The sequence below is a fragment of the Chiloscyllium plagiosum genome, chromosome 4 (genome assembly GCF_004010195.1).
Source record: "Chiloscyllium plagiosum isolate BGI_BamShark_2017 chromosome 4, ASM401019v2, whole genome shotgun sequence".
Classification (NCBI taxonomy): domain Eukaryota; kingdom Metazoa; phylum Chordata; class Chondrichthyes; order Orectolobiformes; family Hemiscylliidae; genus Chiloscyllium; species Chiloscyllium plagiosum.
This window is the reverse complement of record NC_057713.1, coordinates 66281280-66296288: the sequence shown is the minus strand read 5'-3', so window position 1 is coordinate 66296288 and position 15009 is coordinate 66281280. Positions and strand designations below refer to the sequence as shown.

The following is a 15009-nucleotide window of genomic DNA, read 5'->3' as shown; positions in this document are numbered from 1 at the left end:
GGAACAGGAGAATCGACGTTTCGGGCATTAGCCCTTCTTCAGGAATGAGGAAAGTTGGTCCAGCAGGCTAAGATAAAAGATAGGGAGGCGGAAAGTTGGTCCAGCAGGCTAAGATAAAAGATAGGGAGGCGGAAAGTTGGTCCAGCAGGCTAAGATAAAAGATAGGGAGGCGGAAAGTTGGTCCAGCAGGCTAAGATAAAAGATAGGGAGGCGGAAAGTTGGTCCAGCAGGCTAAGATAAAAGATAGGGAGGCGGAAAGTTGGTCCAGCAGGCTAAGATAAAAGATAGGGAGGCGGAAAGTTGGTCCAGCAGGCTAAGATAAAAGATAGGGAGGAGGGACTTGGGGGAGGGGCGTCGGAAATGTGTTAGGTGGAAAGAGGTCAAGGTGAGGGTGATAGGTCGACCTATCACCCTCACCTTGACCTCTTTCCACCTATCACATTTCCGACGCCCCTCCCCCAAGTCCCTCCTCCCTATCTTTTATCTTAGCCTGCTGGACCAACTTTCCTCATTCCTGAAGAAGGGCTAATGCCCGAAACGTCGATTCTCCTGTTCCCTAGATGCTGCCTGACCTGCTGCGCTTTTCCAGCAACACATTTCCATCTCTGATCTCCAGCATCTGCAGACCTCACTTTCTCCATGGTTATTATGTCCCTCTCTGAGTCTGTCTTCCTTACTGGAATGAAATTTGGTTGAGAGTCATGGATTACTTCCTTAAATGCCAATCACTGCTTGCTTTCTGTCCTTCCTGCTAATCTATCCACCCAGTTCACTTGAGCTAACTCTATCTTCATTTCATTGTAATTACATTTACTTAAGTTAACTACAGTTGTTTCTGACCCAAGTTTCTCATTTTCAAACAAAATATTAAATTTTATCATGCTATGATCACGACTTCTCTTGGGATGTTTTACTTGACATCATTATGAGGACCATTTGGGCAAGTTGGGCCTGTTTCCATTGTGTTTAGAAGAGGTGATCTGTTTCAAGCACATAAATCCTAAATGGTTTTGCAAAGATGGAAATGGAAAAGATGTTTCTTTTTTGTAGTTCAGATGTTTCATCATGTTTTTCCACCCAGATCTAAGGGGCACAGTATTAAAATTAGGACTCATCCTTTTACAGACAGAGATGAAGGCATTTTTTTCTCTCAGAGCTTTGTACAACTTTGGAATGCTCTGCCTCAGAAGGCAATGGATTTAGGGTCATTCAAAAAATGTTAGACAGAGGGGCTAAATTCTTGTTAGCCAGAGTTAACTTATAGAGTTATCAAGGATAAATGAAAATGTGGAAATGTAAATACAAGCAGATTAACCATGAGCTTATAGAATTGTGGATCAGGCTCAGAGGCAGAATGGTTTATTTTACTCTTACTTGTGTATGCACATGTAACTTAACCCTGAATGTAGCACTGCATATGCTCTTTACGTAAATATGCAAAAATGGAAACACAGAACTGGATGATGCCTGAAAATGTGGACAGAAGAGGTTTTGGGAAGAATCATGTAAAAACTCTGTTTTAAAAACTTATAAAATAGTGTGTGGTACATCAGTCTTCCTTACTTTGAATTGTTTTTTCTGCTAGCTATTGATCATTCTTCTCCTGTCATCCTTTTACTCTGGCATGATTTAATCACACTGGGCTGAAACTTACATATATTTGACTAAGTTCAGCTTTTTGGAAGGTTTTTGCCACAAGACATATAAAACCTAAAACTTAGCAAGAACTGCCTTCTCTGATCCTAAAGTATCCCTCACACCTAACTCTAGCCCCACTTAACATTTACCATTCCCAGAACAACTCACTGCTTGTGGATAGCCTGAATTTCATTGGCACCCTTGAGTATGCAGCATCTTTGAAACCTTGCTGTGCACCTGGACAAGCACTATCAGTCTGGAACTGTTCTGCATATTCCTGCATTTGCCCCAGATGTGGTAGATGGGGGAAATCAGCAGCCCAATTTGTGACAGGATCTTGGAAGTCTTGTTGGATGGGTTGGTGTACAAGTTATCTGGTCCAAGGTTGATACCCCCGCACAAAGCCATCTTGACTATCCCTAATCAGTCCTTGCCTTTCCAAATACATGTACATCCTGTCCCTCAGGATTCCCTCCAACAACTTGCCCACACCAACATCAGGCTCACTGATCTATAGTTCCCTGGTTTGTCCTTACCACCTTTCTAAACAGTGGCACCACGGTAATCAACTTCCAGTCTTCTAGCACCACACTGTGACTATCAATGATACAAATATCTCAGCAAGAGGCCCAGCAATCACTTCCTTCACTTCCCACAGGGTTCTAGGGTACACCTGATCAGGTCCTGGAGATTTATCCACCTTTTTGCGTTTCAAGACATCCAGCACTTCCTCCTCCATAATATGGACATTTTAAGATGTCACCATCTATTTCCCTACATTGTATATCTTCCATTTCCTTTTCTACAGTAAACACTGATGCAAAATATTCATTTAATATCTCCCCCATCTCCTGCAGCTCCTTACAAAGACTACCTTGCTGATCTTTGAGGGCCCTATTCTCTCCCTACTTACCCTTTTGTCCTTAATGTATTTGTGAAATGCTTTTCAACTCTCCTTAAATCTATTTGTCAAAGGTATCTCATTTCCCTTTTTGCCCTCCTCATCTCTGAGGGAAACAGTCATAATTCTGGAATCTTTTCTGCACACTCTCCAATGTCTTCACACCCACCTTAAAACATGGGTCCACAGAATCTCACAAACTTCACTGAGTATTTTGAATAAGGAACAAAGAGGATTGATGAGGGCAGAGCAGTAGATGTGATTTATATAGACTTCAGTAAGGTGTTCGACAAGGTTCCCCATGGGAGACTGGTTAGCAAGGTTAGATCTCATGGAATACAGGGGGTACTAGCCATTTGGATACATAACTGGCTCCAAAGTAGAAGATATAGGGTGATGGTGGTGGAGGGTTGTTTTTCAGACTGGAGGTCTGTGACTAGTGGAGTGCCATAAGGATTGGGCCTGGGTCCACTACTTTTCATTATTTATATAAATGATTTGGATGTGAGCTTAAGAGGTTAGTAAGTTTGCAGCTGACACCAAAATTGGAGGTGTAGTGGAAAACAAAGAAGATTACCTCTGATTACAAAGGAATCTTGATCAGATGGGCTAATGGGCTGAGAAGTAGCAGATGGACTTTAATTTGGAGAAGTGCGAGGTGCTGCATTTTGGAAAAGCGAATCTTAGCAGGACTTACATACTTAAGGTCCTAGGGAGTGTTGCGGAACAAAAAGACCTTGACGTGTAGGTTCATAGCTCCTTGACATTAGAGTCGCAGGTAGATAGGATATTGAAGAAGGCATTTGGTATGCTTTCGTTTATTGGTCAGAGTATTGAGTACAGGAGTTGGGAGACTATGTTGTGGCTGTACAGGACATTGGTGAGGCCACTTTTGGAATATTGTGTGCAGTCTGGTCTCCTTCCTATCAGAAGGATTTTGTGAAACTTGAAAGGGTTCACAAAAGATTTACAAGGATGATGCCAGAGTTGGAGGATTTGAGCTGAACAGGCTGGGGCTGTTTTCACTGCAGTGTCGGAGGCCTCATAAAGGTTTATAAAATCATGAGGGGCGTGGATAGAGTAAATCATCAAGGTATTTTCCCTGGGGTGGGGGAGTCCAGAACTAGAAGGTATAGATTAGATTACTTACAGTGTGGAAACAGGCCCTTTGGCCCAACAAGTCCAAATCGACCCGCTGAAGTGTAACCCACCCAGACTCATTCTCCTACATTTACCCCTTTACCTAACACTACAGGCAATTTAGCATTGCCAATTCACCTAACCTGCACATTTTTGGATTGTGGGAAGAAACCGGAGCAAACCCGGGGAAAATGTGCGAACTCCACACAGAGAGTCGCCTGAGGCAGGGATTGAACCCGGGTCTCTGGCACTGTGAGGCAGCAGTGCTAACCACTGTGCCACCATGCTGCCCACTAGGTTTAGGATGAGAGGGGAAAAATATAAAAGAGACCTAAGGGGCAAATTTTTCATGCAGATGGTGATGCATGTGTGGAATGGGCTGCCAGAGGAAGTGGTGGAGGCTAGTACAATTGCAACATTTAAAAGGTATCTGGATGGGTATATGAACAGGAAGGGTTTAGGGGGATGTGGGCCGGGTGCTGGCAAGTGGGACTAGATTGGGTTGGGATTTTTGATCGGCATGGACGAGTTGGACCGAATGGTCTGTTTCTGTACTGTACATCTCTATGACTCTATGACTCTATGCTACCCAGTTTAAAGCAGTCACAGATGTCTGGAGGAATGCACAGCACTGTAGCAAGGTCAATGATCTTTTCCACTTTGCCACCATACATGTAACCATCTTTTCTTTGATATCCCACACTTATTCAATCTCTGTCACTGTACCTACCGCACAGCTAGGCTCATGCTCTGCCTCATTCAATATTGTCTGCAACATCTTCCCTCACTCACTGTCAGCAACCACAACACCACTAACACTGCATGTCCTCTGTCCTATCTACTCACTCACTTGGAGATACCTTTGCACCAAAAATAACAGCTGTGCAAATGACTTTTTTACTCTCCTTCTCCTTGTCCTAAATCTTGGAGGGAAAACGGAGCTGACAGATGAGATGGGTGGTGGGTTGCCTGCCAGTTGGCTTTTACCCATGACATGGAGAGGATCCTGACTGATGTTCTTGACTGATTGCACTGGAACCCCCTGACATAAAGTTAACCCACTTGACTTCACAGAGGCCTGCTGACAACCATAACAAGCTTCATTCCTTTGTGTCTGCACTAAATAACAAAACAGAAGTATTATGAGCCTGGTATCACTGGCTGAGGGTACAAAACACACCAAGGCAAGGATCCTGTGAGAAAAACAAATAGGTTCAGAGTGAGTGAGGACAATGACAGCAAATAGAGAGCCAGAGATGTACAATAATCCCTTTAATTAACAGCTTGTCACTGTTTTTGGCCTTGCTCCTTGTCAAAAGCATAAAAGATGGCATGAGATGCTCCTGACCTTGAGATAGGAATCATGGACCTTTCTTGTGATCCTACCACAAATTGCACCATTGCCCTTGTCGCTCAGACCTCTATTGAATTTTGTCCTATGTTTCTCACTCACCCAAGTGCCTCAGCTAATATTAAACTAATAGGTTACTTCAGAACAGCATCTCTCCAGTTCATGCTGTACTTCAAGTAATCCCAGCATAGGAGATGTTAATGTATTTAGTTAACATGCTATGATGATAGTAGTGATTGCACAAGCTTGTCTCCTAAAGCTATACTGACTTACTGACTGTGAGGCATATCAAAACTATCCATGGGGAATATATGATGCTGGTTAATTAAAAAATGGAGGGGCCATATGTTCTACCACTTTCTGTTGATTTTGTAAAATGCATGTATTGAAGTCTCACTGGAGGTGCCCGAGCAGAACATCCAAAATCTAGTGAATGACACTGAGGAACCATTGTGCTACAGAACTCAAGGAGTCTGATATCAGTGTGGGGGTAAGCTGTGGATATCAAGTACCTGTGAATAATTCATTGTTGAACGTAAATAGTGGGTGGCAATAAGCTGAAGATTCACTTTTGACAAGAACTACTCTAACATGACCTTAGTCTCACCAGAATAAAGCAGCAGCAACAACAATACAGCACTCAATCAAAGTATCTGATTCGATCATGAAGCTAAATATCACAGATTAATGCTCAACCTTTTACACATAGCGGAACCAAATTGATAATGTTGTGCAATATTCTCATTGTCAAAACAAGTGATCAGATTACAATTAGAAAAACTGGTTAATCCTGTATTTAGAACTATAAGCAATCATTTAAAATATAGATGCATTTTATAATCAGAATAATTTGATTAATTGTATCGTATATCTTGGTTTTTGGAATCCTTCCAATGTTCAGACATAGTGAATTTCTCAGTCCTGTCATATCGCTGCGTATCTTGTAAAAGATTTTTTCTTTCCTTTTGGGATTACAAGAATCTGTGACATGTTTATAGGCTGAAAATTATCAGCTGTGACAGCTCCAATTTGATTTCCTATGTTTGTTGAGACATTTATATAAACAATAACAGATTTCTGGTTGACTTTACAGACTGCCATAACAGGAAAGGCTGCTGCCAGGCTGCATTGTAGGAAGTTGTTACTGGCGTGCGCCACATGATGTCAGCTCTTAAAAATCACACCTCCCCAAAATTTGATCAAAAGTATTCATGCTTCAGGAAATCTAAAACAGATTATTTTAAATTCAACCAAGTGATTCTCAAAGATGAAGGCATTACACAGTTAGGCAACTGAGCTGTCAAATATAATTTTAAAATTTTAAGGCAAGATAAAGAAATCACCATAATCTTACCAGTCCATAGGGCTGATCTCTCATTAGACAGACACAACTGGTGATGGTTTAATCTAAGGGCCAGCATGCCTCAGGCAAGGGGAAAGATTGCGAAGAAGAATCCTTCATAATTATCTTTCCTTAATACATTCGATTCTGATATAATGTGTTCTAATGCATAATAAGAAACTGTGCAATAGCCATGCCATTTAAACTAATGGGACCGGAATTGCGTGATAGCCAATACAGATAAGGAAATTTTGCATTCTATAAATAATGGTCTAAATTCTTCAATAGTGTTGAAGCCAATTCACGCTGAAGGAAACATGTGTTATAGCAGAATGGACTGTACTTTCGACTTAAAGGAAATAAGTGAGCTTGGAGTTGCTGTACTGATGGACATAAAGGTAGTGATACCAATAGTTTAAGCTAAGAGTTTGTTTCTTTCAGCTTGTCAATCTTTTTGGTATTGTTTCTATTAATGTATTAAATTTCCTTACTTTATTATCCATCTGTTAGAAGTCTTTGAGGAGATAACAAGCAAGATAAAAGAAAGGACAGCTTGTGGATTTGATCTATTTGGATTTCTAGAAGGCCTTTGAGAAGAGGCTGCTAAATAACATAACAGCCCCATGTTGTTAGAGGAGAAAGTGAGGTCTGCAGATGCTGGAGATCAGAGCTGAAAATGTGTTGCTGGAAAAGTGCAGCAGGTCAGGCAGCATCCAGGGAACAGGAGAATCGACATTCCTGAAGAAGGGCTTATGCCCGAAACGTCGATTCTCCTGTTCCCTGGATGCTGCCTGACCTGCTGCGCTTTTCCAGCAACATATTTTCAGCCATGTTGTTAGAGCCAAGGTGCTGGCATGGAGATTGGCTGACTGGCAGAAGGCAGTGGGTAGGGATAAAGTGGTCTTTTTCAGGATGATAGCCAGTAACTAGTGGAGTTCCGCAGGAGTTATTATTAAGACCACAACTATTCATGTTATACATTAACAGTCTGGAACTGAGGGCATTGTTGCTAAATTTGCAGATGACACAACGATAGGGGAAAGAACAGGTGGTGTTGAAGAAGAAGATGTTTCCACTAATAGGAGAGAGTAGGACCTGGGGACACAGCCTCAGGGTGAAGAGATGCCCCTTTAGAACTGAGATGAGGAGAAATTTCTTCAGCTAGTGGGTGGTAAATCTGTGGAACTCATTGCTGCAGAGGGCTGTGGAGGCCAAGGCATTGACTGTATGTAAGACAGAGATAGATACTTGATTAGTAAGGGGTTCAAGGGTTACAAGGAGAAGGCAGTGGAATGGGGTTAAGAAACATATCATCCATGATCGAATGGCAGAGCAGACTTGATGGCCTGAATGGCTTAATCCTGCTCCTATGTAAAAGCCAAAGCAAAACCGCTGATGCTAAAAATCAGAAACAAAAGTAGAAATTGTTGGAAAAGTTCAGCAGGTCTGGCAGCATCTGTGAAGAGAAATCCGAGTTAAAGTTTCAGGTTGAGTGACCTGAGGAAGGATCACTCAACCTATAACATTAACTCAGATTTCTCTTTACAGGTGCTGCCAGACCTGCTGAAGTTTTCCAGCAATTTCTGCTTTTAATCCTGCTTCTATATAGTCTTATTAACAATAGGCAGCAGGGCCTTTGCAGACTACTGAACTCAGTTAAATGTCATTCGCCCGTGGCTAATGATTTACTCATGTCAAATAGCCACTCTGAGGGAGCTCACCAATTGAAAATAGTGAAATATTTGCTGGATCCAGGCATGTCAACTGTATAAATTTGGGGCAGGGAAGCATTCTGAGAGGATCTGTGAAACAAGAGGTGGTTGAGGTAGAATCTTTTCAGACCAAGAGAAGTAACTCCACAGAGTTTATCCATTTTAGAACTGGTGTATTACAAAAACCTCAATTTTACACAGTAATTTCACGTTCTTTCTTTAAAAAGTAACATGCACTCCATGCATGAAAAGACACTGTACAAAGTCATTTTCCCTTAATTCGCCAACATTCCCATATTCACACTTGGATTTTCCATGGAGATTTTCCTAATTTCCAATGTCAATTTTTCAATACAATGCAGAAGCCCGATGGAATGATATAGATTGTTACCCTGTTTTTCTAGATTTTAACTAAGTGAGGCAGAAGTTCAGGAAATCCCAGCAGATATTTTGTCTGACAGTTTTAGCGTGCACACTGGCCACCTTCTCTTGCAGTTTTACTATCTGTTCTTTAGTTTCAGGAAGGGTCCCTTGGATGACTGTTGATTGATTGATACAGCTAGATCTGCCAAACCTGAGTTCTGTCAGTGATAGAGGGATTGCATTTGGGTTTTGCTGTCAAATATAGCATTGCAATTTGTAGATTTTGCTTGGTTCAACTAATTATTTTTTATTCATTTACAGGATAAAAGCATCACTGGCTAGGTCAGCATTTACTTCCCTTAGGGTAGGTAAGAATCATCCACATTGCTGTCGGCCTATCACATGTAGGCTGGACCAAGTAAGGATGGCAGCTTCCTTTCCTAAAGAACATTAATGAAGTAGATATGTTTTACAGACAATTAACAATAGTTTTGTGGCCATCATTAGATTCCTGATTAAGATTTTTATTGAATTCAAATTACGCTTTCTACCATAACGGGTTTGCACTCAGGTCCTCAGAATATTGTCCGGGTCTCTGGATGAACAGTACAGATGATAATACTTGAGTATTAGATTTTTAACTGTGCAAATCATGTTCAACTAGATCGTTGAACCTTGGAGAATGAAGAGAATAAGTAGTGTGATCAGTACTCCATTTTACTGACATGGCTTACTAATAAATTGTGGACCAGTGTCCTTAGTGATATCTCTATTTGTGCTGAATTAACTAAAAGCAGAGCTTAGAGGGAATGTGACAATTGGGCCTGACATATTGTGCAGTTGACAAATACTTGGATATTTGGTAAACTTCTCAACAATAAGAAGATAGTCATTTCCAAATGTTTGGCGACAAGAAATTAAACACACCTATACATCTTCAAAGATTATTCTTGTGTTGAAGAGTTGGCATAGAGTCATAGAGATGTACAGCACGGAAACAAACCCGTCGGTCCAACATGTTCATGCCAACCCAATCTAGTCCCACCTGCCAGCACCTGGCCTATATCCCTCCAAACCCTTCCTATTCATATACCCATCCAGATGCCTTTTAAATGTTGCAATTGTACAAGCCTCCACCGCTTCCTGTAACAGCTCATTCCATACACGTACCACCCTCTGAGTGAAAAATTTGCATCTTTTATATCTTTCACCCTAAACCTATACCCTCTAGTTCTGGACTCACCCACCCCAGGGAAAAGACTTTGTCAATTTTCCTATCCATGCCCCCATGATTTTATAAACCTCTGTAAGGTCGCCGGTCAGCCTCTGGCACTCCAGGGAAAACAGCCCCAACCTATTCAATCTCTCCCTCTAGCTCAAATCCTCCAACCCTCACAATATCGTTATAAGTCTTTTCTGAACCCTTTCAAGTTTCACAACATCTTTCCATGGCTTCTGGGTCTCTGGATTAACAGTTCACTTCAATCAAAACATATGCCCACCTTGAAATAAATAGAAGCAGGAAGGTTCATCTGTGAAACTCTGATGTGGCATTTCTGACTTTTGAACATAATTTTTTTATTTTGTGCCAAGTGCAATGTGGTCATGTTCTTGTTTTGTTCTTCCTGTCATAGCAATGTCATCAGCAATACAAATCAATTCTAGTGTAATAGATGCAATTTAGTCAGCTTGAAAGACAGCCTTAACAGATAGCCCAAAGGGATTTTGTGAAAACTGTATTATCAGAATGGGCTAGAGAATGCAGGGAGCACTTGGGACTCCTCTACAAGATGTAATGATGCTGATCAGTACACAGACTTGATATTGCTCTTTGAGACAAATTTTGCATCTGCAAATCTCAGACATAGATGTTCTAAAGTTGGTATTTTATCAGGGGAGGTATTGGTTATCTGTCTTTTTTAACCACTGTAGTCTTTGGATGTAGAAACACCCTCAGTGCTGTTAGGAAGGGAGTTGGAACTAGCAACAATAAAGGATCAGTGATATAATTCCAAGTCAGGATGGAGTAAAGCTTGGAGGAAAACCTACAGCTAGTGGTGTTTCCGTGCACATGCTGCCCTTGTGTCTTTTTAGATGACAGAGACCACAGTTTCAGACATTTCTTTAAAAGAAATCGTGGTGAGTTATGCAATGTAACTTGTAGATGGTGCACGCTGCTGCTACTGTGCATTGGGGTGAACCATTGAACCTAGAATGACGGAAAAGTTACAACACAGAAAAGCATATTTGGCCCATCATGTCTGCACTAACTGAATAATCTAGCCACCGATGCTAAACCTACTTTCTAGCACCAGGCCTGAAGTCTTGTGGGTTACAGTGTTTCAAGATTCCTTTTAAATGAGATGAGTATTTCTGACTCAATCACCAACTGGACAACATGACATACTGTTACCACTCTGTGTGAAAAATATTTTTCCTCATTTCCCCTCTAATCCCTCTACCCATCACCTTAAATCTATGACAGCTTGCAATTGACTTCTCCACTTGGAAAAGCAAATCTTTTCCGTCCACTAAAACCCTACATTATTTTTGACACCTGAATTAATCGCCCCTTAGTTCTAAGGCAAATGATCCTACCCTATCCAATCTTTCCTCATAGCTGTAGTTTTCAAGTCCTGGCAAAAGGTTTTGAAAATGCCCTCTGTACTTACCTACTGCTCCACCTTTATGGACCTGTGGACATGATTTCTTGCACCATCTACTCCTCTCAATACTTTCCTGTTTATTGTGTATTCCCATGCATTGTTTGATCTCCCCGAATACATGGCTTCATACTTCTTAGGACTAAATTCCATTTTCATCTTTCCAGCCAGACAACCGTATGGTAGACTGGACAGAAAAATTAAAGTTGATAGGGCACAGAAGAATATAGTGAGTTTGATCCAAGTTTGGCAGCAACAGGAATGAATGGCTAATGATTGAATGATAATTTTGTGAATGAAAGTTACTTTCCAGTGGTGTTCCACTGAGCTCAGTGTTAAGTTGCTTTCCATTTAGAATAGAACAGAATCCTTACAGTGTGGAAACAGGCCAATTGGCCCAACAAGTCCACACCGATCCTCTGAAGAGTAACCCACCCAGACTCATTCTCCTATCCTATTACTCTACATTTACCCTTGACTAATGCACCTAACCTACACTTTCCTGAACATTGAACTGCACATCTTTAGGATTGTGGGGGGAAGCTGGACCACCCGGAGGAAACCCCTGCAGACACGGGGAGAATGTGCAAACTCCGCACAGACAGTCAGCTGAGTCTGAAATCAAACCCAGGTCCCTGACACTGTGAGGCAGCTGTGCTAACCACTGAGCCACGTGCCATCCTATTTGTGGCATATGTTGATTACTTAGATTTAAATGTCGTAATTGGGAATTTTGGAAATGACACAGAAACTGACCAGATAGTTGATAATGAAAAAGATAGCTGTCAACTGCAATTCAGCAAATAACAGTCATCAGTTTTCTAAGGACAGATAATTTGAAGTTTTGCTAACACTTTAGACAGTATGGTGATATTGATACTGTCCACAAGATTGACAATATGAAATGCATTTGTCACTGTTTGTTTCAATTGTACATGCAATATGGTTTTGTCAATCACTTCACGTATACACCACTAGTGAGAAACCAGATGGTCTTTATTGTAGCTTGAAGTCTGTTTGGGTCATTGCACAATTCTTTGTAGATGCACAGCTTTTATTCTAATGCAATTTCAATGCTAATAGTCTTTTCTGCCACATGCTTTACGAAATGATTTTTAAGCTTGGAACTTGCTTTGTGCATAAGAAAGCTACATTTTTCATATATTTTGGAGTTCCAGTGTTTTTGTCAATTGTCAAGCTTGGACATAGGATCTGTAAGTTTCTGTTAGGAGGTATGCTATGTCAAAACTTAAACTAGGAAATTCTGTGAACATTCTGACAGCATATGTTAAACCTTCTCTCTTTGCTTTCGATCTGGCACACATCCTGATCACTGAGTTTTCTTAAACAAATTAAAGCAGCCTCTTAATAGTGTGATAAATTTCTGGGAATAATGAACACCACTAAGAATCCAAGTTGGCTAGGTGCTACATGTAAGGAATGTACTAGAATATTCAAAGCTACATATGTCTTGCACATGGCTGAATGAGGAATAGGGCAAACAGTCATGGATCATGTAGAGTCAGCAGGCTCCAGCTATGAAACATCAAGCAGCATCTGAAAATGGGAACCAGGCCTTCAGCACCATTGAGTAGTGTACAAAGAGAAAGTTTAACATACATCTTTCACAACCTGTAAGTGGCTGAATGGTAATACCACAAGCATTTTTGCATGACTTGGAATGGCATCACCAACATCTGCCACTTCTTGCAGGGAAATCTGCAGCTGTGCAGCTCGGAACAAATATTATAATTGTAAAACTTCCGCATTCAACTTCCTCACCAGTGGTTCTTTCTAAACCTCAAATAGAGACATGTGTGGCATCCAGCAATCATTCAACCACAAGTGCATTTGTGAGCTCATGGATACCCCTCTCTGGAAAAAATATCCTCTTGGACTGTTAGCAAATCTTAGCAAGGATGACGTGAATCAGCCTTATGTCTCCTCAGAGGAGGAAGGAGGAGAGTCTGGCAGAGAAATTGAGGGATGTGAAGCTGATGATGCTGATGTTGAAGAAGCTTAGACAATAGTAAGATGTGCAGACAGGCCTGAGAGAACCTCATACCAAGTAGATTTGAGACTAAATGACTTTGGATGAACATTTGACTAGGAGTCAACTGTAGTGAGAGACATTCTTGCCCTGAAGGGAATGTGTTATTATTAATGTTTAGACTTTATTTTCCTTTCTTTGGCACTCAAAATTATTTTGTTAACTTTGCTACAATGACCTTGTTTTCCATATCAGAGCATAAGTGTGAATCTAAAATCCTTGAACATCAGTGAGCAAGTGGTATTTATATATTGCAAAGATATTAAAGACCTACACAATTCTGAATGACTCTCTAAGCCCCCATATCTAGCTTAAAGTTGCATTTCACATAGTTCTTAGGGACTGGCAGCCTCAGTGTTCTCGTCACAGCACTATGTAATGGATATGTAATCATCTATAGTCTCAACAATCATTGGAGTTCTTGGAAAAGGGTCTGCTATTCATTAGACCCAAGAAACACAATCAAATCATGCAAGGCAAGGGTTTGGAACTTGAGTGCACAGTTCAAGAATACTCATGACTCTGCCCAGGATGTCAAAAGCATGCACATTGCAAAGTGGCAAGGTTACTAAAGGATGTTGTGATCAAGAGGCAGATGATGTCCCTTTCTGGCATTAAATGGCGGAGTTGGCAAGTGCTTTTAAACTAAGGTCTATGATGTTCTTGCTGCACATATGCAATGCTGCACATATGCAATGCTGCAGCTCAAGGATCTGAATGTGGATTCTCCAGTCATTGATCACAACCAAGTGAACAAGGATCCTAACAGACCTACTGTACCCAAGGCCTTATCAACCCATCCATGACATCACCATGCCCCCACGTAGAGAAGATCCTCACTGAGAGAAAGCAGATTGTTCCAAAACCCAAAGTGGAAGTTGTTCAGACATAAATGTTTCCTGGAAGAAGCTGAAGAAATAGAAGCTTATGGCACAGGATTAGCTTTCACCCATTTATCAGAAACTTTTGTACATATAAATAAACTATTGGAACCTATAAGAATAAAATAGAGAAACAAACCATTATAAAGCCTTACACATAGAAAGAAACTACATTAAAGTAGTACAAAGTGCTATTTTGTGAAAAGTGTTTGCTTCTCCACAACACCCATACCTGAGTACCCAAAATAATTTCAAGATTTTTGAATCTTTCTTTTGCTGCTGCTACATTAGAGTGCTATCTCAATGGCAACAGCTGAACTCAAGGAAGTCTAATGACTGCTCTGGCAGTTTGCCTCAGATGGTTTTGGACATATCCTCTAGAGGTCTGAATCTGAAGATCTCTGGTTTGCTAGGGTCTCCTGCACAGCTGCAGATGTATCTGCCTTGGACTAACCTGATAGAGATGACTGGCTCTTAGCAGAGGAGAGATAGAGAGACAGGGAACCTCTCAAGTCTCCTAAGATGACAATCGTGAAGTAGCTGTCTGTCCATCTTCCTCCCTGTCAGTGACCTCTGATACCATCCCAGCCCTTGAGGGGATGGGCATCTGTAGTGCTCTGAATGAATTGTGTTTCTGCTTAGTCAGAGAATTAGAGTGGGTAAAGTGAAAGATAATAATGTGTTTTATTATTTGCGTGCCTGTGATACCTCTGAGGTGTCTGAAGCCTCTGAGGTTGTGTCCTTGTCCAATATACTCATTTGGGAAATACGGATCAGATATAAAAGTTCTCCGAGTGAGATAGCATAGGATTAGATTTCACCCATTTATCGAAAATTCTTGGACATATAATTAAAATATTGGAACGTATAAGAAAAAAAATAGAGAAACAGAACCAATCTGAAGCTTTAACATAAAGAAAGAAACTATATGTTCGGTGATCTGATGGTACATGAGCTGCTGAGTGTTG

At 40.9% G+C, this 15009-nt stretch overlaps 1 pseudogene; it reads left to right on the top strand.

Moving 5' to 3' along the window:
- Positions 1-14102, top strand: part of LOC122549477 — a 39349-nt pseudogene extending 25247 nt beyond the window's left edge.
- Positions 14103-15009: the final 907 nt, after the last annotated feature.